This window comes from Dryobates pubescens, chromosome 32, assembly GCF_014839835.1.
Source record: "Dryobates pubescens isolate bDryPub1 chromosome 32, bDryPub1.pri, whole genome shotgun sequence".
Lineage (NCBI taxonomy): Eukaryota > Metazoa > Chordata > Aves > Piciformes > Picidae > Dryobates > Dryobates pubescens.
The window spans coordinates 10,059,110-10,071,324 of record NC_071643.1 but is presented as its reverse complement, the minus strand read 5'-3'; positions in this window follow the sequence as shown (position 1 = coordinate 10,071,324).

Sequence of the window (12,215 nt, the reverse complement as noted above, 5' to 3'; positions counted from 1 at the left end):
GGGTCATGGGGTTTTGGGCATTATGAGAGCCATGTTTCATTTCTTGTGTCTTGACTCCGGCCTTAACAGCAGAGCTTTAACCCTTTTAGTGTCTCAGAGCTAATTCAGCAACATAAGATAGCTTGTGTTAGCTTAACCTAAAACCTATGAGAATAAGTAAAGCCTAGGATAGTTTTCTGAAGCCTTATTGATTACTGTCTGCAGTGATGATGTCAGTTTATGCAAGCTAAATTTGTTTAGCATTTGGATGTGAGATCTCCCTAATGCTTCTTGATGCAATGGGCTGCGGTGATTCAGCAGGTGACAGGGAATGCTGTGGTGCAGCAGGGTACAGTCTGAGGTTAGAAGAGGGAGAATGATGGATATGTTGTAATTGTGCTTGAACTGAGAAAGCAGGAAGAAATAAAATCAAGTTAGTGTTCCATTGAAAACGTAATATTTCCTCCAGCCTGAGGTTGGATTTTGAGTGGAGGTTATTTAGTGTTCTCAGTGTGGATTTTTTTTTTCCCCAAAAAAGAATAATTTTGGAGACAAAAGTGCAATCTCAAAATTCAAGGTGAAAAAATTCTGCCTTCAGAGTTTCAAATCACAACATTTTGATGTCTGAGAAATGCATCAGAATAAAAAACAAAAAACATCAAAACCAACAACAACAAAACCAAACAACTCAAAAAACCTACAACAAAAGAGTGTTTAAGTGACACCAGCAGAAAACAAATAATAGGTGATTAAACTGCAAATCTACTTGGCCAAAATTCATCTGAAACATTAAGATTAAATAGGCAACCGAAAGTTATTATTTTCACTGATGCAAATTACAGTCAATTATCCTTTAGTATAAGGTTTATTAATGTTTGTGATGGGAAAAAGAAATAATAACCATTATAGTCTGGACTGACCCTTAGCAGCAGCAGCCGTAGGCAACACCCGGAAGAAGCTTCAGAATAAGATGCACTATATTTTCAAACATATTTAGGAGCTTAAGAAAGCAAATAAGATAATGACAAACATTTCTCAAAACACAGATTTTTTTCAAGATATTTTGGCATTTCAGAGTTCCTAAAACATTTAAGTCTCAGGGTTTCAGTTTTATCTGCCAACTGAGATTGATTCCTGCCCAAGTTGCCACCAAGGAAGCCTCCCAAGTCCATATACTTCTGCCACTGGGTTTGAATGTCCTGTGATTAAAATCTAAGCAGCCTTCATTACAAAGTGCCCACCTCAGAAATTTGTACAGCACAGAAAGAAGATGCTGAAGTTGTAGCCTCTGTTCTAACCAGATAAGCAACTTATTAAGCAGTTGCAACGTATCATGTCTCTTTAAGATACGAATGCAAACTTGATCTCTTGCTTCCCCAGGCAGACATCCCACTGAACTCTGGTGAGATCTTGTCCAGTCTATGTCTCTTCCTTCTTTTGAAACTATTAGCATTCACAGGACAAAGGCACCTACAGTATGATCCTGTAACCCTTTAGGTAGTGCATCTACGAGAGGAACTTTTTGGATAGTTTCTTTCCCAGTGAGAAGGAACTGAAAATAGAGGTGCTGCATCTTCCAGCAATTCTGTTATGTGCAAGAAAAAAAATACACAGCTGTGTAATGCAAGCTCTAACTAGTCTAAGATGCAGCAGTGTTTTGTTCCTTACCTTTCAGTTGTTAAAAATAAGTTAGCACATCTTTAAAGTAATAATAGTAGTAAGTTTATACTTGCACAGGGCACTGTAGAAAGACTAAGTTGAAGTCAAAGCCAAAGCTTGCCCAATTATATGTTTATCAGATTAAAATCAAAATCAAGGGGAATATAGATCTTGGCAGCGCAATGGAGACAGGACATGTACATGAGTGTGATGTGATCTGTGTCCTATCTCACTTGGCATTTTCTGATTTGCACCTTTTGTATGCCAGCATACAAATGGAATGCTAACAGCCAAGTCATGAAGGCATTTGGAGCTTTCTTAACCACAGGTACAGACAAAATTGATTGGCTGTATCCGATGTATTAGAGCAGATAACCCAGGAGATAATCGCATACATTGTTAACAGCCATTGCACTGAAAAACTCTGAAAGTAAAAAGAGAAGGTAAGAAGCAGTGAAATGTCCTTTAGTGATTATCTGGGAAGATTATTAGCCTGGACTTTTTCTTGAGACTGCACAAGAAAAGGAAAATTAATATAATGAAGCCCTTATTTCAATTCTTTCATTTACTGTTTTGTCCTTTATGTTTGCAATAGATTGGATACCTGCTGTTTTTATTTCATGCCTTCATCTAGTATCAACATTTCTCTCAGGGTAAGAGTGTTATCTTTTTACAATAATACCTTTAGAATTGCTTTCCTAGTTATGGACTAAGTAATTTTTATCAAAACAGTATAATCTAAGCAATAACAGGAAGATCTTGCAAAGACATTCATGCTTCCTGCTTCCTTTTAGAATATTTTGTCCTAGTAAGACTTGGGATGTCTAATTTGCACTCCAAAATGCTCACATAGAAAAACAAGGGATCTGTAGCCTGGAAAAGAGCAGACCCACACAGTATAACGATTTTGTGAGCCTGTTGCAAACATTCCTACCTTCACATAACGCTACCCCATAGCAGGAGCCACAATGTACTGACACCAGTTTAACACCTGGCTGTATTCTCTGTCTTTCTGTATCCTTTAGTGAATTCCAGTTGTGACTATGAATCAAAATTGAACGATTCGTACAGCAAGGTATCACATAAATCCTATGGTATAACTATTGCTGCTGCAAATTAATTGCCTTCTCATAAGGCAGGATTCTGGGGTTCGAAGCAGCTTCAGGCCCTCCTTGGTGATAATTTACGTGTGGTAAAACCTAATGACTGCAACAAGACAGTTCTTGCACAGGAAATTAAGTGTTAGTTCCTTATGTTCCTCAGAACATTTTCAAAATGGCTTTTAAAATTCCAGGGTGTGAACAAAGCCTCAGTCCTGAGACTACTCCTGTGGCTTCCTGCTTACAGTTTTCATCAGTGACTACATGTCCTTCAGAAGCAGCCTCCCTGACTTCAACACTGCCACAGAATCATCAAATGGTTTGGACTGGAAGGGGCATTTAAAGCTTATATAGTCTAATCCCTCTGCAGTCAACAGGGACACCTCCTCTAAGTTGTTTACTAGGATGGGGGCATCTACCACTTCTCTGGGTAACACAGGCTGGTGTTTCACCACATTCAGTGTAAAAAAACATTACATCTAGTCTAAATCTCTCTTTTAGTTTAAAACTATCAGCCCTTGTCCTGATAAAATAGATCCTGCTAAAAAGTCTGTCCCCGTCTTTCCTATGAGGCATGCCATTCTGCTTAGTGTCATCTGTAAGCTTGCTGAGGATGCACTCAATCCCACTCTGCCATTGATAAAGATACTAAACAACACTGTTGCTGTAAGGTTAGAGTAAGCCATGAGGCATGTAACACTGCCTGTTGACTGTTGTGGTAGTCAGCATGAACACCAAGGAAAAAGCTGGGTTGTGGTCTAACCAGTCTGCAGAAATAGAGCAGTGAAAGCCAATTGAATACCTGCACACATCTATTAGTTCAGTCGGTGTTTTTCAGATACTGTTCAGATGATTTGAATGGGGAGGGTAGTTTTTGGCCACAACCACTAACATTATCTGGGATAATAAATAATAGTTATGTTCTGTAATTGGGATCAGGGAGGCAATAAGCCACATTGCCATCTCAGCCTTTCAGCTCTGAGTCACAAAAGACTTCTTTCTCCTTCTCTGCAACTGGATGGCAGATTGTTTAGGGTGACATTATCTGGGTCCAGATGGTCCCACCTACTGCAAAATCTGTAGTGCTTGTTTATTTTGTAATGGTCTTTTAACAGCTCTCTGGAGAAGGAAGGGGGAGGGTTAGTAGAATAAGTATGTTGCTCTTCTGTGCCACCAGTGAATTGTCTACACCCATATTTTCTTTTCATTTCAGTTTGCCATTGAATTGTTTCCCAAAAAAAGGCTGCTGAACAGATTAGGAATTTATTAAATGTAGAGGCTGATTATTTACATTTCTTAATGATGTGCTTCCCATTATGAATGGAGACACAAGGAAGCTATACTTACAGGAAGGAGAGTAGCTCCTCGAAGTGCAACTCTATTCAAGAAAGTAAATCTGAAAGTGTTCCTGGCAAGTAGAAGATGTACTGTTTCTCAGGGATCCCATGATAAACCAATGTAGACTCACAAGATTAATTCAGGTGGGAAAGAACCTCTCAAGCAGATCTCTTGTCAACCTCCAGGCTCAAAACAGGGTCACTTGTGAGACCCATGGGTTACTTGGGACTGTGTTCAATCTGCAGGTCTGCAAATCAAGTTTGTAATCTGAGAATAATCTTGTTGGGGTTTGGGTTGCTTTGTGGGTTGGTTTTGGTTGGTTTTGGTGTGGTTTTTTTTTAATTCTGGTTCTGCACCCACAGATTCTGATATCTATATTAGGCCTCAGGGGCCAGGCCAAGTTTATGGTAAAGTTTGAATGATGCCTTCACCTTGAGACACTCCCAGGGAGTAGAGATCATGACTTTGCAAGTGCAATTTGATGTCTACCCTGAAGACATGCCTGAGCATACTAAACAGTCGAATATACAATTAGCTAGTTTACCACATTTCCTGACAGGCTGTCAAAATGAGGACCATGTATGGGTAAGAGATGATTAAATTTGTAAGTATATGTGGAAACTGCCCATGAATGTGCCCCCCCTTTTAGAGCAGAGAAGACAACTCTTTGATAATTGTTTGATAATTATCACCTAATTAGGTTCTCATTGAAACTAATTAGAGCTCTTTGCGGCAGTCTCTGAACCCACACTGGCCTCAACAGGTGCATCAAAACATTGCAGAGATACTAACTCTGGCCTTGACAGTGTTATGGCTACAATACCTCAAAACTGTGCCTCAAAGAGCAATCTGAATTGAGACACTCAAAGGTAAACCTGTGTCTATGATGCTCACATATCTTAGCAGGTTGAGGTAAAGGTGAAATGTTATCACAGTCTGAATTCCACATTCATGTGAAGACTACAAAGTGCCTGGTCCTTGCAAAGGTTGGTCTTTGTGTCTGCCAACAGAAACAAACACCTGTTTGATTTTTTTCCCTACCAGAAATAAAGCTGCTAATCACTAGACCCCTGAGTTTTCCTTAGGTCAGTGTTTAGGACACTCTCTTGAGAATGGAAACTGTGGGTTGAGTTCTTTGAGGCTTGAAAGATGCTGATATAGATGACCACCACCTTTTTTTGCCAATTATGCTACAGAAGGGTGCTAGTAATTCCTTTGTTAGCATTTTAGAATGGAACTCTGCTGACTTCTGTGTTTCTCTTGAATTCAATATATTCAGACATGCTAGGCCTGCTGAGTCAAGCCCTTGAGGAGATAAGCAGATGTTCCTGAACTCTAGGTGACAGTAGTGTGTAGGCAAGCATGAGAAGATTTGCTTCTTAAAATAAGGTGCTCTAAATCAAGGTTGGTCCAGATCTTATGTTTAGAGAACAGATAACATATGGGACAGCTCAGGTAGTGTTAGTTAAGATGACTACAATTAGCCAGCTGACCCATATCCAGACCTCAGTACTATGACACTTCTACCTAATTTCCCTCCTTAGCAAGGCTCTCTATACACCCAAATCTAATAATCTTCTCCCCTTTGCTGTCAGAAGCCAAGCACATTAAGAGTTTAAGGCCCCAGTGCTATTCTTTAAACAGCTTCAGGGCTGGCATGTGAGGAAGAAGGGGAGGTTTCACCTCGTATCACAACGGCAAGTGCTTCCAGCGTTTGTGGTGCCTCTTACTTTTCAGTATATAAGCAGCTCATGCCATAACTGCCTGGATTTCTCTTGAAGTAAGGAACATTTGTGTTTAAAAGGCTTGATTAAAACAGGATTTTGTTTCTGTTTCCCTTCAAAAATCATCCCACATCACCACATGAGCTGCAGGGTATTGGAGAGGGGGTAAAGAGGATAAGAATTATCCTTTTCCATGTTTGTTCACTATGTATAATGAAACCTTGGGATGAATGTTTCTCCACTTCTAGCTTTTATGCCAAAAATATGAGCACTGTATAAAGAACTCAGCCCACAACAAGCTGAAGTCACAGTGATTTACTCTTTGAGTGCAAGCTGATTATGTAAAAGTGTGATAACAAAAGCTAATATACTCTCTTTCCTCCCACATTTTCCTAAACGTGATGAAGAATCTAAAGTGTCAGTTCTGCTTCATGATGAAATTCTTTTCACAGTTTCAGAACAATGTTGACATTCTTAGTAGTCTTATACAACCATTTAAGCACATAACTACATAGAGATACAGACACATTGAGAGGATTGCAGCATCACTCTGATGAAGAAAGCCTGAAAGACCTGGACCTGCTTGTCTTGGAGAAGACTGAGGGAATCCTCTCAATGTTCATCAATATCTAAAGGGCAAGAGTTAAGAGAATGGGGCCAGACTCTTTTCTGTGGTGGTCAGCAAGAGGAGAAGGGGCAGCAGGCACAAAGTAGAAGACAGGAAATATCATCTAAATATGAGGAAAGATGGCTTTCTTGTAGGGGTGGCAAAGCACAGGAATAGGCTGCCCAGAGAGGTTTTGGAGTCTCCTTCTCTGGAGAGATTCCAAACCTGCCAAGTTGTTGTCCTGAGCAGCCTGCTCTCAGTGACCAGGCTTTAGTAGGGGCTTAAACTAGATGATCTCCAGAAAGCCATTCCAACCCCTACCAGTCTGGGAACTTAGCAAAGGAATCTTGACCAAGATGTCACAGAAACCTCTAGTGTATGCCAAATTATTGCTCTTGACAAAACTGACTCAGAAATTATTAAGGGCTTTTAAATAATGAATTTTAAAAGCCTACCAAATTACCAGTGGTCTTACAGGAGAGGTGGGCCCATGAGAACCTCATGTGGTTCAACAAGACCAAATGCAAGGTCCTGCATCTGGGTTGGGGCAATTCCAGGCACCAATATAGGCTGGACAGGGACTGGCTTGACAGCAGCCCTGAAAAGAAGGGCCTGGAGGTGCTGGTGGAGGAGAAGCTCAACATGAGCTAGCAATGTGCACTTGCAGCCCAGAAAGCCAATCACATCCTGGGCTGCATCAAGAGGACCATAGGCAGCAGGTCGAGGGAGGTGATTCTCCCCATCTACTCCACTCTGGTGAGACCCCACCTGGAGTACTGCATCCATTTCTGGAGCCTCTATTACAGGAAGGATCTGGAGGTGCTGGACTGTGTCCAGAGAAGGGCCATGAGGATGATTAGAGGGCTGGAGCATCTCTCCTGTGAGGACAGACTGAGTTGGGCTGCTCAGCCTGGAGAAGAGAAGGCTCTGAGGAGACCTAATTGTGGCCTTCCAGTATCTGAAGGGGACTTACAAGAAAGCTGGGGAGGGACTATTTAGGGTGTCAGGTAATGATAGGACTAGGGGAACAAAGCTAGAAATAGGTAGATTGCAATTAGATGTTAGGAAGAAGTTCTTCCCCATGAGGGTGGTGAGACACTGGAACAGGTTGCCCAGGGAGGTGGTAGAAGCCCCACCCCTGGAGGTTTTTAAGGCCAGGCTGGATGTGGCTCTGGGCAACCTGATCTTGTGCGAGATGTCCCTGCCCATGGCACGGGGGTCAGAACTAGATGATCCTTGAGGTCCCTTCCAACCCGAACAATTCTGATTCTGTGATTCTAAAGAGCAAATAGAAACCGAGGAGTGAACACTACCCTGTCGTCTGAGTGTTCGCAAGAAGGTACAGTTCCCAGCAGGATGAGTGTGTGCTCTATATGCTTGGTGAGGCATATAATTCTGCTTTCCAACACAGCCTTAAAGGAAGAGTCTTGTAGGAGTAGCCAACATATGTCCACAGAAACAGGCCACAAAAATTATTTCAGGGCTGGAACTCCTCTCCTGTGAGGACAGGCTGAGGGAGTTTTGTTTGTTCAGTACAGAGAAAAGAAGGTTCCAGAGAGCTCTTATTGTAGTCTTTCAGTACTTAAAGGGGCCTGTAAAAAAGATGGAGACAAATTTTTTAGCAGGGTCTGTTGTGGTAGGACAAAGGGTGTTGAGTTTAAACTAAAATAAAGGGAGAATTAGCCTAGATATATGGATGATTTTTTTGTTTGGTAGGTTGGTTGATCTTTTCTCATTTGTTTTTGGTGGTGAAGCATTGGCCCAGGTTGCCCAGAGAGGTGCTAGATGCCCTGTCTCGGGAGATATTCCAGGTGAGGTGGGACAGGGCTGTGAGTAGCCTGACCTAGTTAAAGATGTCCCTGCTGACTGCAGTGGGGTTGGACTGGATGACCTTTAAATGTCCCTTCCAGATAATGACTCTGTGATCCACTTTTATATGCTCTGTCCAAATGCACTCTGATAACATTTACCTTTGCATTCTCTGTGGATTAAAAAAATGTTTAGCATGGTGCATTTTCAGTAAAGGCTGGTTAAATGATGCTAAATCCAAATGAAAGCTGTTTTCTGAAAAAAAGGAAAGGTTATCTAAACTGCACCAGGTATAGCAAATACCACCAAAAATTTTGGTGTGATCTGGGGGTCATTATTATATTTATGCCTTTAGTATGAACTTTTTTTATGGATCAGATGTGTGCTTTGCTTTCAGATATTTTTGAAAGTACAACACTTGGTAACGTTTGAGTCTTGAAGACTTGGAAGGCAGTAGCTACCAGTTGCTTAAAGGGCTTTCCCAGTAAGAAGGTAGGGACCTTAATCAAGCTCTAACTTGATCTTTCGTAGGGGAAAACCAGAAAATATCTGCATAGTATTTGTCAGAGTCTGTGTAAACCTTACAGAAATGAAGCATCTGTGATATGTTCCCATCAGCTGAAATATTTTGCATAGCTAATTTATGCTTTTAGATAAATAATAATGAAAAACCAACCCTTACACCTCTTGCTGTTAGTGATCCCTTTGCTCACACAAATCCCTGTGGTATGTGCTTCTGCATGATCACAGCTGGTTTGCTGAAATAAGTGTAGGGATGAGCAGATCTTGACTGACAAGGGGTTACTCAAACACTGTTGCTTTTATGTAAGTCACAGAGATGAGTAAGTTGTAAAAGACCTTTAAGTTCTCAACATCTATGAAAGTCTCTCAAGACTCACTCAATCTCTCTTCATGTATAGCTTTTCTTTTCTGCCTTCCCCAGTATATGTTTGTGGTTAGGAATGCAGTCATCAGGACACCTAATTTGGTGGTAAAGCAGCTTTCCAGAAATGCACCAGGTAGACACTTCTGATATTTTTTCCAGACATTCTCAAAGGTTGTCTCCAACACAGTGTCCTTTATTTCTATGTAAAATTTACACCCTTAAGGTGAATGCTTAGTTAATTGTTAGGTTCCATGCTGTTCAGCCTTCTGCACACTATGAACATGAATTGTTTCCACTATCTTGTTCAGTCAGTAACTATCTCTGCCATACCAAATTCCACATAACTATGGTATGCAACCCCAAAAAGCCTGAAATGCCAGTTCTGCTGGTGCCAGTGCTTGTTGTTGATTCCCTGATTCTGTAGCTCATGGCAGACACCACAGCACATATAAAAAGGTGGGTGAGGTGTCTCAACTCTTCAGCTCTTGCAAGCGAAACATTCCAATCTTGTCAAAAGCCTTTTCCTTAGTTCTGGTGTGTTTACTCACCTTATGTTCAAAAAGTTAAATAAGTTCTAGAATAGCATCCTACAGATCATTGGGAAATTAGGAATTAGATGAGTGGAAACATTCAAAACAGCTTAGCTTGCTGATGATACAAAACTGAGAGGAGTGGCTGACACACCAGAGGCTGTGCTGCCATTCAATGAGCCCTAGACAGGATGGAGAGCTGGACAAAGTGGAACTTCATGATGTTCAACAAGGGCAAGTGTAGAGTCCTGCACTTGAGGAGGAAAAACATCACCCATCAGTACAGGTTAGGTGTTAACCTGCTGGAAAGCAGTTCTGTGAAGAAGGACTTTGAAGTCCCAGTGAACAAGTTCACCATAAGTCAGCAGTGTGCTTTTATGGCCAAGATTGTCGATGATATCCTGGGGTGCATTAACAGTGTGACCAGCAGGTTGAGAGAGGTTCTCCCTCTCCTCTGCTTTGCCCCAGTAAGGCCACTTCTGGAATATCATATCCAGTTCTGGGATAGTTCCAGTTCAAGAAGGACAGGGAACTGCTGAAGAGAGTCCAGTGAAGGCTATAAATGTGCTAAGGGAGCTGGAGTATCCCTTTTAGAATGGCTGAGAGACCTGGTGGTGTTTAGACTGGACATGACTGAGAGGAAATCTTCTCAATGTTTGTAGATATCTAAAGGGCTGGGCACCCTTCCTGTGAGGGTGTCATTGCACTGTAACAGGTTGCCCAGGGAGTTTGTGAAACCTCCTTCTCTGGAGAGATTCCAAGCCTGCCTGGATGTGATCCTGGGCACCCTGCTCTGAGCAGTAAGGCTGGACTAGATGACCCCAGAGGTTCTTTCTAAGTCTCTTCATTCTGTGATGTGATTTTGGAGTGCAGGTCTGCTGGCTTTCAGTGTGAATCAAATTCTTTTTTATCCCATTAGCCTTGTATCTCTATTTGAACAGAACAGAATACTTTAAACAATTTTCAGGTCTTCTTCTTCTTCTTCCTTTAAAACGGCATTTAAAATGCTATTCTGAACTCTGTCGTTGGAATTTTCTGCTACTCCAAACTTGCACAAAACATATTGAGTTTTCTATCCTTCCCCTCTTCCCCTTCCCTGTTAAGTATCAGTAGTTCCCAATAATCCAGTGCCCTGGGGTTAAAATTTGCTGTAATGAAACACAGTATCAGACAAGCTAACATAAAATCACAGATAATACCTGGACAGCTGATCAATACTCCTTTAAATGCTTATATGAAAGAATTGCTAAGTAGCTCTTCTTATTGCCTTGCTCCTATCTGCATTAATAACAACCATTCTAGAGTGGTTTTGAGTTTCTGTTATTAATCTACCAGCATACTTATAATCTGGGCTTTGACAATTAGTGTTTATTTCACCAGCATGAAGACCTTCTCATTTTGCAGATGAAGAGCTTATTATTTATTTATTTATTTTAATTTACCACAACCCCCCCTCCCCCATACAGATTACATGATTAGGACAGACTTTGCATTTCTGTTTCTTAGAAATTAGAATAATTTAGAATTTGATCCCCTTTACCAGCTTTCCTTTCATTGTAAATGCACACTCATGCACACATATACATTAGCTAAGCTTTCACATAAATTATTCTTTTATTCAGACTTCAGAATTTTTACCTTTCAGAAAGCACCACACAGCCTGTACAGAATACTTATGCAATAAAATACAGGTTTTTGCAACAGGGTAACACCTGCTGAAGTACCCATGAAGGAGCAGTGAATGGAAAACGTGCAGCAGAACTCCTTTGGATTGGAATAGCTTGATCTGTTATCCTTCAGAGTACGAAAGCAGTGCCGCCGGTTGGTTTTGTTTTGGCCACCTTAATTTGCTTCTGTTACTCTTCCTTTTGTAAACAGATGCTGGAGAAGTGAGAGGGTTCTGACTGTCATCATTTGATGACATCATGTCATGCAAATGATTTTGTCATGGTGCAGTGAGTCCAGAAAATCTGCAAAGATCTATTTTTGTTTTGGATTTCTGTTATTATTAGAGGACTTTAGAGATGCACAATCACCTATTTTGCATAACACAGTGACCCTAGTGTGAACCTTTTCCTTTCCACCAGAAGAAGGGCTAAGAGGCATGGAATATTGCCTCTTTGCTCCATCATATTAAAAAGAAAGAAGGAAAGCAAGACAAAGAGAGATGCTCACTTCATAAATTTTCAGGGTTCTAATGAACACTTCTCCCAACAGTTAAATAATAGTATATTTATATAATTCTATTTTATAGAATAATATTGAACAATATATATTATTGATGTCACTAAGAGTATTATGAAATACTCCAATGATCTGTCTCTAGCTCATCTAAAACTCATCTGTTTCTACAAACATGCTGAATTTTAGGTTTTTTTGAGTATTGAGGCCACTGATTATATATTTGATTTTATTTTCAGCCTCCACGATTCCATTTCTAGTTTTCTCCTATCTTCTGGTATCAGCAGCAGAATTGCTCAACTTTTTAAGTGAGTGTAGCAGTTCAACACTGTACTCAGAGAAAATAAAATGAAATTTGAAAAAATTCAGGCTAGTATCAGGAAGAAAAGATTTTTCTGGAAA